An 11,762-nucleotide genomic window follows, 5' to 3' on the forward strand; every position below is an offset into this window, starting at 1 on the left:
GACGCCCGTAAGATATTTCTTTTAGCTGCTTACTGTTGCTTTTAGAACAAAATCCACGTTCCTCACCATAGGTCCCTCTCCTCTCCTTTTCCCTTAAAGACACAGCTAGAAGCAGTGCTTGGTCATGGGGACCCCTTCCTGCCTCAGTGTTCTGCTTCACAGGTCCCTAAATCCCAAACACAGAGTTCTGGCTGGCTATTCTTACCCTTCAGGTTTAGGGTCCTTTTCAGTGAGGTCCTTGCCACCTGCCCCACCTGCAGTTCTTTCCCTGGTGTCTGTGCACTGCAGTCATGCAAGGCCGGTAGACGCCAGAAGGGGGCGTCAGATTCCCCCGGAACTGGAGTTACAGATGACTGTAAACCACCAAGTAGGTGCTGGAATTCAAACCGAAGTCCCCGGGAAGAGCAGGCAGTGCTCATACCTGCAGAACTATCTCTCTAGCCTGTGTTTGTTTTAACGACCATGATGAAGGTTATTTTGCTACCAGCATCCTTTCCCACTTTTGGTGATTCCTATCCGTCTCTAATCTCCCCTTGTTTGTTTTCATGGGGCAGAGTATTCATTCTTGCTCTTTAATGTTTCCTTTCTTTTCATTCTTTTTCTTGATACTTTTTACTATAAGCGTACATGGTGAGGGCTGGCAAGGTGGCCCAGCAGGTAAAGGTACCCGCTGCCAAGCCTGTCAACCTGAATTGGATCTCTGGGAGTCACATGATTGAAGGAGAGAATTGACAGCCTCAAACTGTCTCCTCACAGCCACATGTACATGCCCCTCTGTCTCTCTCTGTCTCTATTTCTCTGTCCCTGTCTCCTTCTGTCTTTCTCTCTCCCATTCTCTATCTCTGTCTCTTTCTGTCCCTCAGTCTCTCACTGTCTGTCTGTCTGTCTGTCTGTCTGTCTGTCTGTCTGTCTTACACACACACACACACACACACACACACGCACACACACACACACACACGCACACATTGGGATTCATTTCCTTAGCTCACATCATTTTTTTCCCTTTCTCAATAGAAGCTCACCACATTTTCAAACAGTAAGACCTTTCTCCTAATTAAAGAGGAATACTCTAAGAACTGAATTTCTTTTCCAACTCAGGGAATTAGTGGCTGATTTCTTGGCAAGCAAATCTCAATAAACACAAGAAGTTTCATCATCAGCACTTAAAAAAGGCTCACCCAGACTCAGATAGTCTTTTAAATGCCATAATTTCCAAACCAGTAAGTTCAGAAATTGTCACGGCCGTACAGTATGTAAGATTTAGGTAAGCAGATCTGTGTGTATACAAATTATAAGATAAATACTTGCACAATTATACATTGTTTAAAATCCTGCAAAACAAGTTGGGAGATGGCTAAACAGTTAAGAGCACTGGCTGCTCGTCCAGAGGACATGAGTTTAGTTCCCATCACCAACCTCAGGTGGCTTGTGGCCATCTGTAACTCCAGCTGTAGGGGATCTGATGCCCTCTTCTGAACTCTGTGAGCACCTGCACCCACACATGACCATGTCCATCCCTCAGGCACACACAACTAAAATAGAAGTCCTGCAAAATGATTTCTTACAGGAGACTTTGTTTGCATGGAAAAGCTGAGGCCCCCTGGCTTAGTGACATACCTCTGCACTCATTTCTGCCCCACACCGATTCAGTAGGATTATCCTCGTAAGGAAGGAAGGAACACACCTTCATCTTTTTTTTTTTTTTTTGGGGTTCTTTTTTTCGGAGCTGGGGACCGAACCCAGGGCCTTGTGCTTCCTAGGTAAGCGCTCTACCACTGAGCTAAATCCCCAGCCCCCACACCTTCATCTTAATGTTAAGCTCCGCTCCTTCCCACCGATAGGAATTCTTTTGATGAAGACCGTCTCGCCCCAAAGCATCTCCTTCTGGACTCTCCCACCCTCCCCTGTCCCCTGTAAATGACATCTTGCTTGTCATTTACAGCTATCCAAATATCTAAGAAGCAAGCCCAAAAGATGATTGAAACTTTTGATCCGAGAAATAGCTCACATTTGTTTTGCTTTGCTCTAACCTTCAGAGCTGTGCATCACGCTGACAAACTCTCAGATATTTAAAAAAAAAAACAGATTTTTCTTTTGGGGTTTCTCCTTCTTTCATTGTGGTAATATTTTCTTCTATCTTCCATCTTCAAAAAAAAAAAAAAAGGTGTAACAGTCTAATCAGTTCTTACCAACTTTTCCGCAAGAACCAGGCCAAAAAAGGAAAATATAAAGATATAAATCAAGAATTGTTATTATTGTTTATGTAGGGGTGATGTATGGCTCCCCTGGGCTTTGAGTTTTACATGACCACTTTGAAAACACAGAACACTGCTCAGGCGCAAGCGATTTGTTTCTGAGCACTGCCTGGATATTTCTAATAAATATTACCTGCCTCTGATTTTATGGTATCTGCAAGATAGTCATGCAATAAAATATTTTCAGATGTTTGTATTAAGTTTACATTGTCAGCAAAGAGATAATGACCCCAAATTTTGAGATAGGATGTAGAGAAAACATTAGTTATAATGGCGTTTAGTTTTATTGATTGCCACTACAGTGATGACTTCATGCCTAGAACACAGTCTCAAAGGGTAACCTACAGACTGGTCAAGCTGGGTTATGGGAAACTTACAGGTGAATTGAAACATCTTTTACTTTTTTGGCTTATCTATACTAATTATTTTCATTGCGAGTATGTGACTCTTAAAATGAAAAGATTCTTTTCAAAGATTAGTCCATAGGGAGAGCTGATAAAACTAAGCCTAAAAATAGAGCGAGTGGCACTAGTGGAGGTGGGGGTGGGTTCTGGAAAAAGAGAAGCTGGCTATCTTCTTGTTGTTCCTGAGCTTGGAGGGAGCCTGCTCTCTGTTAGCTTGGAGGACGTGCTGGCTGCCTGTCTTCTTCTGCAGTGCTGTGCCTGAGCCAGTCTAGTGTGCCCACTTGCCAGGAGGAGCAGGGGCAGGCTGCATTCCCAGTGTGGGACAGACTTCTCTCATCCATTCTCAGCCTGCGCCCACACCAGGACCCTCTCTGCCTGACTTTTTCTATTTGGAAACCTGTGGTTCCCTCAGATCAGCCTTAAGGCTGACGTGGGCTCAACCTCGAGCTCTGAAGAGGGATGAACTTGTTTCTCTCACAGAGCTGTGTCAGAGTTCTCTTGCCCTCCCACTTTCCCTCCCTCACCCCCACTGGTTTGAAGATGGTCAGGGAAGACAAATCAGGAAGGCCCCTTTTAGAGTACTGGGCTGTTGCTTCCAGCCCATCTTGTACTTGTTCAGGAATGGACAGACAGGGGACATGGTGAGAAAGCTCAGGCTAAAAGACATATACGGTGCTATTTTGGGGTGTAGAAGCAGACTGTCTATCTCAGGCATCATACCTGGGAGACATTCAGGTACAAGAACCAGAACGGTCACATCCACTGAGTGATGTGCTTGTCCTGACTGGCTTGCCCCATGCCTCAGTTGTTAAGTATTTTAATAATCTCAGAGTAATGTTTTAATGTTGTACGTGGAGAGCTGAACTGTGACGTAAGACTCGCCCTTTGCCTTCTCTCAGCATTGGCTTACACTCTGGGGAAGCGGCCATGCTAATTCTGCCTTTCCCACTTCGGAGAGTTAACTGAGGACCACGGTGTTGAGCAGATGAGGAACTTCTCGCTAAGCTGTGAGGGATGGTGCACAGGGAAGGGATGGGGATAAATGTGATGGATGAGGATAACCATGCTGACGGGAAGGTCAAGGTGGTGGGGATGATAAAGAATAAAAAGAAGACAGACTTGGGAACGCCGTGGACTATCCTCTTCCAGTTCACTATGCTCCAAACACTGCTCCCTGGCTCGAAATTCACAGTAATGGCTAGATAGAAACATCAGCCGGCCGTATCAGCCCTCTCCACTTTATGCCACTGTGGCTCCCACATTGTTTACTGACGGAGGCATGATAGGCGCCTCTCTTTGTCTGTGGGCATTCGTTCTACGATTTATTTCACATCCTGGCTGGGAAATCCTTCTGTCCTGTAATTTCCAACATCTGGGACCGCTCTTGATGTTCGTTTAATGATCTGCTAGTACCCAGAGCCAGCAGAAAGGAAAAGCAGAATTATCCCATTGGGCTCTTGCACCCTTGACATGCTACAGTTGGAGCAGGATTCTTAAGTGACCCTTCTGAGTCATGCTGCAGGATCCCCAAGCATAGTGTCTTGGATGAGCAATGGGTTTTGGGCAGTTGGGGTTGGTATTTGGCACCCTTTTCTTTCTTTTTCTCTTCTTTCTTTCTTTCTCTTCTTTCTTTCTTTCTTTCTTTCTTTCTTTTTTTCTTTTCTTTCTTTTTTTTTTTTTTGCTACTCACCCATTCCTCTGTGAAGACTTTAGGACTTTACTGAGTAAAATAGCCATAGCAGGGCCCCTCCCCTTACCCTGATAGGAAAGCGCAGAATATCACAAAGTCAGTTCTAACAGAGGAAGCACATACTCCCAGAATTCCTTCAGAGAAATGAGTTTAATCTCTTTGCGACAGAGTCTGAGGGCACTGAGGAACACACGCACTCTGGAAAGGAGTATGTTTGCTTATGTGTAATAAAAGCCCTTCCTGAAGAGGGGTCTCTCTCCTGTTGAGACTTTGTTTTCCTTCATGAACCTCAAAGGAGCCTGTGGGATTTCCTCTCCCTTCACCCATGTTTCAGGATTAAGTCTTTACAGGCTGGGAGTATAGCTCGGCCGCTAGGAGTGCTCGCCTAGCATGTGTGCAAACCTAGGTTGGATCCACAACAACCAGTAACACATAACGAGGTATGACAAGGTGCGGTGGTGCGAACCTCAGATCCCAGGACTTTCGGTGGTAGAGGCAGGGGGATAAAACATTCAAGGTTAGTTTTGGCCGCAGCAAGTTTGAGGCCAGCCTGGGATATGTAAGACGCTGTCATTACAAAGAAGAGAAGTTGTACGGTAAGTAAGATGGTGAGGCAAAGACGTGAGGAACCAGGCGTTAATGCAAAGGCCCTGCTACATCCAAGTGAGTCCTCACCATGGTAAGGGAGTCTTTCCCTCAGCATTACACAATCCAACTTCATACACTACCCCCAAATGTGGACTATAATACACCTCAAAAATACACAGACAAGGGATAGCGAGGTGGCTCAGTGGTTAAGAGCACTGTCTGCTCTTCCTGAGGACCCAGGCTCAATTCCCAGCAACCACATGGCAGCTGACAACTGTCTGTGACTTCAGCTCCAGAGAATTGGGCAGCCTCACACAGAAAAACAAACAACCCCCCCAAAACAATAAAAACCCACAAACAGAATATAGTTATCAAACGTCATGCTTCCCCTTTTGTTTTTGTTTTTTGAGACAAGGTTTCTCTGGGTAGGTCTGGCTGTCCTAGAACTTGCTCTGTAGGTCAGGCTGTCCTTGAACTCAGAGATCTGTCTCTGCTTCCGGAGTGCTGGGATTAAAGGCACCACCCCTAGCACACAGTGCATTATTTATTTTTTTTATTTATTTATTGCGTGTATGTGTGTCATTGGTGTGTGTGTGTGTGTGTGTGTGATTGGTGTGTGTCTGTGTGTATGTGTGTGTGTGTAAGTGTGGCATACGTGTATACGTGTGTATGGTGTATGGCTATGTGTGTATGTGGTGTATGGGTTGGTGTGTGTGTGTGTGTGTCTGTGTCTGTGTATGTCTGTGTGTCTGTGTGTAAGTGTGGCATATGTGTGTATGGTGTATGGCTATGTGTGTATGTGGTGTATGGGTGGGTGGGTGTGCATATGGTATTTGTGTGTATGGTGGATGGGCACATGTTGAGGTTGTCAGGTGTCCTATTTTCTTACTCTCTGCCTTATTCTCTTGAGACAGAGTTTCTGACTGAACCTGGAGCTAAGCTGGCAGTCAGCAAACCCCCAATGGTCCTCTTGTCTCCACCCCTTGTCCAGAGAAGGACTACAAGACAGCACACACATGCTGCTCCTTTACGTGTGCCAGGATCTAAACTCAGGTCATCATGCGTGAGCACTTTACCCACTGAACTACCTGTCCAGCCCCCCACTGCATGGTTCCCTCCTCCATCCCCTGCTTATTACGGTGCGTCTGAACCTTGGCATCATCTGGTGGCTCTGCTTCTCCTGCCACTTCCGGCATGGCCACAGGTGTTGTCAGGGTTTAAGTCTGGAAGAAAATCACCTAAAGTTCTCCTGAGTGAGAGAGCTCAGGGCATCAGCTGCCTTGATTGCCCAAGCGGGCGGGCAACCGTGTGTTGAAGTCGGTTTGACCTCTCAGAGCTCACTTCTTTGTTCTGATGACCTCTGCTTCCATAAAAAATAACAGGTTGCTGATAAGCTGGCCCTCTGCTCTCCCGCTCAAACGTCGGCTTGGGATCTGCACTCAGAGCAGGGCCTCTCAAGTCTAAAAAGCCCTTGTGCTCTGTGTTTTGACAGGTTGAGAAATCCAATCCATTTATTTTGAAAACCCATTAAGCCCAGCCAATGTGGGATATTTAGAAAGGCCAGAATTTTGCTTTTGGTCAGAAGGTCACTGCTGTCATAAGGGAAGTGAAACAAAACATATTTTATTGTAGGGCTATAATTCCCAAACATTCTTTAAAAATACACTTTCAGTAAAATGAGACACAACAAAAGCACAGCACACTGAATTGCCGGAAGCTGCTGCCACCGTAAGCTCTCTTTGTTCAGGAGACTTATTCAATTCCACTCCCCGTTCTCAGACCCAGGAGAGGTGCACAGTCAGTGCTCAATAAACGGCTGCCGAGCGAGTCCCAAAACGGTGAGCGCTGCCTCTCAATGTTGGTCTAGGTATTAGCAACGCTCTTCCTGGTGCCGGTTAAGAATGGGGCCATTCACTTCAGTGCTCAGGGGCTTCTGAACGTGAGTTCAGGAATATGTGCTTTGACATACTCCAGCCACCTTGGTCATGCCTACTGATGAGATAGGTAACGTGCTTTCGTTGACCGCAATCTCCAAAGATAACTCGATTGATCCCTTCGACCTTGGGAAGGGGGCAGAGGAGATGCTGTTATTTTTGTGTCACCTTCAGGAAGAGTGCTTGGATACAGATCGTTACTTGAAATAAAATGGCCTTATTATAGGTGATCCCGAGTGTGTAATGTTCAGAACCTGATATAAAACCCACTTTGATCTTCACACAACACTCCATCGTCTCCCCCTTAATGAGCATCCAGATGTCTCTCTGTTTGGTTCTCTTCTTCTTGTTCTCTTCCCATCTTCTCTCCTGTTCCTTCAGGCCCCACCCTGGAGAACTACTGCAGGCTGGGAGCATGACCCTGCTGCATCCAGCGTGATGGGGTGGTTGGTAGTGAGCCCCAAACAAGCACCCCATATTTGCCTGGTTGTCGCAAAGAGGACATTTGTTTTCATTTTTTATTTTCTTGAGACGAGGCCTCACTATGTAGCTTCGGAATTTACTACACAGACCAGGCTGGTCACAAACTGTTCCTCCTACCTCTGCCTCCCCACAGATGGGATTGCAGGCATGAGCTACCGCACCTACGAGAAAAAAATTTAAGACCTGAGAACAGAGCTGACTTTCAGAGTCCAGAGAGACCTGATCAATAGAGTTCCCTTTCTTTGCCGAGGTGTGAACCAACTCAGAAGTAAGACTGACAAGCAAGCAGATGGAGACGTTAGAGAACACGGCATATAGCTGTAGTCATAGAACATTCTTGTTTTAATTTAAATTTATTTTTATGTTATGTGCACGGGTGTTTTGCCTGTGTGTACGTGTGTGTACCACTTGTGTGCTTGCTGCCTACAGAAGCCAGAAGAGGGTGTCAGATCCATGAGGACTGGAATTACAGACAGTTGTGAGTCACCATGCGGGTACTGGCAATCAAACCAGGTCCCCAGGAATAGAGATGATGTTTTCCCATCTCTCCAGTCTCCAGCAAATAACATTCTTTTTTTTTCACGTAAACTGGTCATTTATTAACATGGACCATTGGACACAGCAGCTTCCAGCATGCTGAGGGAGGGAGGGAGGGAGGGAGGGAGGGAGGGAGGGAGGGAGGGAAGTATGGAGGGAGGGAGGGAGGGAGGGGCCCACAGCAGCAGGCTCTCACTTCTTCCATTCATTCTTGTTGTAGTCCCACTTGGCGGAGAAGCCCTGAATGGGGTTGACCTTCATGTCCAGCATCTGCTTGGTCTGCATGGCCACCCAGTCACGATCAAAGGTATGAGGGATGGGGCCATACACGTAGCTCTTCTCCCAGATCAGCAAGAGCGCAGTGAAGCCGACGAAGAACATGATCAAGCCCACCACTGTCTTCCACAGGTGCCCCTGTTCATCTCAGTGAAGCTCTCGTTAAACTGGATGCGGTACAATTGGACTTTCTCATCCCTGGAAAGGCTGCTCCAGTCGACCTTCTCCTTCTCCTTCAGGGCCTTCTGGCTGGCAGACAGCAGTGTGACGTGGGCCACATCAGGCAAGGGGTAGTCACGCCGATCAACACAAGTCGGGAGAGTATAGTCTTCACTCTTCACAACACTCCCATGTGCCCAAAGGCACACCGAAGTAGAAATGGCTCTCTTGCCAATTAGGCTAAGTGCCCTGGTAGCCAACATTCTGCCACTGCTGCCCAGGCGACCGCCTTGACTGCCTTCTACACCCCGGGTGCTTGAGACCAGAACGCAAATAACATTCTTAATGTGGACTCTTGGAGCTGGGCAGGCCTCCGTAGGTTAGGCTGCCTTTGTCGGGGCAGACAGCACTCATGTGGTGCTGCTCAGTTTCTGTGTCCAACCCCCCCAGAGCAATGCTTTCCCTCATGACAGGGGCTGAGTGGAGAGCTGCGGAAATCAGCAGTGCTACCTTTATTGGTATCTGCTCTCATGAAGCATCGTCAGACAGAGTAACTATTTCCTCATACTATACCACTCACTTTGGCTCAGTTTGTGTTCACAAGAAGGGGCCAGCAAGATGGCTTGGTGGATTAAGGCACTTGCCACTAAGCCTAGCTACCTGAGTTCAATTATCAGGATCTACATAATGAAAGGAGGGGAGAACCAACTCCTGCAAGATGTCCTCTAACCTCCACATCTCTTTCTCTCTTTCTCTCTCTCTCTCTCTCTCTCTCTCTCTCTCTCTCACACACACACACACACACACACACGTACACACACACACAAATATAATAATTTGAAAATAAATTCCATATCCAATAAAAATTTCTAAACTTTCTTGAAAAGTTAGAATGTCCTATAGACCAGCACCAACCTAGTTTCTCTACAGCGTCAAAGTCTGGGACTTGAATAGACAGTGTGTGCACCCTCAGAGACAAAGATGGCTACTAGGATAGATGGTGGCTGGATAAGTGGCTGCCTGTCCGGACACTCAGATCAATGGGCTAATCTTGGGAGTTTCACATGTTTCCCTGCGGTATAACTCTCCTCACTTCTCACCCCCCTGGCCTCTATAGGCATTTAATTAATTCCTTTACTCCTTTCTGTTCAGCTGTAGAGTGAGGTACCTTATTGAGCTACAAACCTATCTTGGTCAGTATTGCCTATTTCTGTTGATTGTTGTCTGCCTTTGATGCATGAGTTAACTTATCAAAGCCCCCATCCTTTTTTATCCTACTTATAACAAGTCCTCTTGCCTAGCAGAGGTGAGGCTTTGTTTGGAGAAGACAGAGGACATGAGTTAGAGGGACTCCTGATCTCCTGACCCACTAAGCACATCAAGAAACTGAAGCTGGGTGTTACGGAGCAGGACATAGTGGCCTGCAGGAGGAAGGAATCCGCGTGTGAGCTCCATGCTGCACTGTACCCATGGCTGCTTCCGCTTTACTGGGCGCCACTGATGACAGCAGATGCACATCTGCGTGTGAGCTTCTGAGCTATACTTTGCCTCCCTGTGGTGACACACTGAGTAGAGGATACAGATTGACCATACAGATGGAAAGGAAAAATCACAGTCCTGCGGTCTTCAGCATGCCACCATTCTGGTTCTTGCAGAAATGCAAAGGTAATGATTCAGGAAGGAGAAGACCACACAGAACAAGTCAGAACTCATTCATGCATTCTTGCTACCCCAGCTACCATCTGTAGGGCACACCCATGCTCTCCTTAAAAGTGCTGTGTAGAGCCGGGCATGGTGGCTCAGAGATGTAACCCCAGCACTTGGGAGGTAGGGTAAAAGGATCACGATTTCAGGGCCAGCGTGGGCTACATGAAGTCCTATCTCAAAAACCCAAACAACTCTTTCAGCTGGAAACACTATCTTCTAGTAATTTGCCAAGAGGACAAACACACAAAGAGAGACAGACATCGGTGTGTGTTCTCTCGACCTTTGAGAGATGACAGAGTTGTTCCTTTGGCCACATACCTGCAAATCTACAAGAAGGATGACATTGTAGTCTTCCATGGAGTGGAATGCCCTGGAAACGTTACCATGGCAAAGCTGAAAGGGTCCACAGTGTTCCCAGCGCGACATTGTTGCAAACAAGAATTTAAGGGCACAGTTCTTGTCAGAAGAACAAATGTGCACCCTGAGCATTTGGCGTGCCCTGGGAGCCCTTAGTCAGAGAAGAAGGAAAAGGCACCCATACTCAATGGCAGCACCAGCCTGTCCTGCCCAGAGAAACAGCCCTGTGAGAGCAAATGAGGAAGAGGGCGAGCAGCTGGAGCCTCTTCTTGTAGCTCCTAGATACAACAAATAGAGAAAGCCAAGAGATAGCTAGACTGCAAGCAAAACAAAAAAGATAGCATAACTCAGAAGGACAAACGGCTACGAGGATGAGCAGGTGGACGGATGGACGAGTAGACAAATGGATGGGTAGACAGGCATGCAGACCAATGGATTCATCTCAGGAGTACCACGATGCTCTTCTCAGTCACAGAGGAAACACGTTATTTTTAGAGACCTACTTATAACACTTGGAGTTCAAACGCCAAGGCTGAACAAACACAGATACCCCAACACTAAGGAAGTGCAATGGATTAACCCCTGGGCTTTGTGGCCACATCTAAAGCTGCGATACCACAATACCTTCTTCTAGAAGTCCACTTAGAGTTCACTGAAGTTCTTTTTGGAAAATACCAATAAGTAGGCAGACGGGAAGAAGGTGGGAAGTAGCAAGAGACCCAGTAGCTAGGTTCCTGTTTTCTGTTGAGCACCTACTGACTGCCTAGCTTTATCTCAGGAGTTAGCTTGCATTCAAGGTTACTAACAGCAAGCTTGCGGGGTGAGGGCTCTGCCAAGGGTGGCTGTGCTTGAAGAACAAGGTCACAGGCCTGTAACCATGATTAAGAATCCCAAGTGGGTGCTGCGTTCTGGTGAGTGTCTGTGAAAAGAGAGTTCGATCCCCAGAACCCACAGTTAAAAAAGGAAAAAAAAAAAAAAAAGGCTGGGCTAGGTGGGACAAACTTGTAAGCCCAGTGCTACTGGTGCAGATTCCTGAAGCTCTCACATGCGTGCATACACACATGCCCACGAGCGCCCTTGAGCTCTCATACATGCACATAGACAACATTGAAAATATTCTAAAGGAGGATCTTTGTAAACAATAAAGCACTGACAAACCGTAAGGTCCGGTTGCCTGCAGTTTCTCATTTAGCCACCGCAGCTGAGAGCTTCGCACTCTAAGCAAGCCAGTTCCCTGCTAAGGAGCCCCAGGGGTTCTTGGCTACACTTAATAGCCATGATGGCTGTGGTCACTCATGGTGGGAGAGCCAGCTACTTGGAGGTTAAGGCAGTAGGATTGCCTGAGCCCGGGAGTCCAAGGCTAGCCTGG

At 46.9% G+C, this 11,762-nt stretch overlaps 1 long non-coding RNA gene and 1 pseudogene across 1 annotated transcript; both read right to left on the reverse strand.

The window, feature by feature from the left end:
* Window positions 1-6,538: 6,538 nt before the first annotated feature.
* On the reverse strand, window positions 6,539-10,682 carry LOC147995612 (uncharacterized). The gene is made up of 2 exons (XR_015684527.1): window positions 10,355-10,682; window positions 6,539-7,518 (listed from the first exon to the last, which is right to left on the reverse strand). It is a non-coding gene; the product is annotated as an uncharacterized LOC147995612 (long non-coding RNA).
* Cox4i1-ps1 (cytochrome c oxidase subunit 4i1, pseudogene 1) lies at window positions 8,085-8,619 on the reverse strand (annotated as a pseudogene).
* Window positions 10,683-11,762: the final 1,080 nt, after the last annotated feature.

The sequence above is a fragment of the Rattus norvegicus genome, chromosome 3 (assembly GCF_021556685.1).
Source record: "Rattus norvegicus strain SHRSP/BbbUtx chromosome 3, alternate assembly SHRSP_T2T, whole genome shotgun sequence".
Taxonomy (NCBI): Eukaryota; Metazoa; Chordata; class Mammalia; order Rodentia; family Muridae; genus Rattus; species Rattus norvegicus.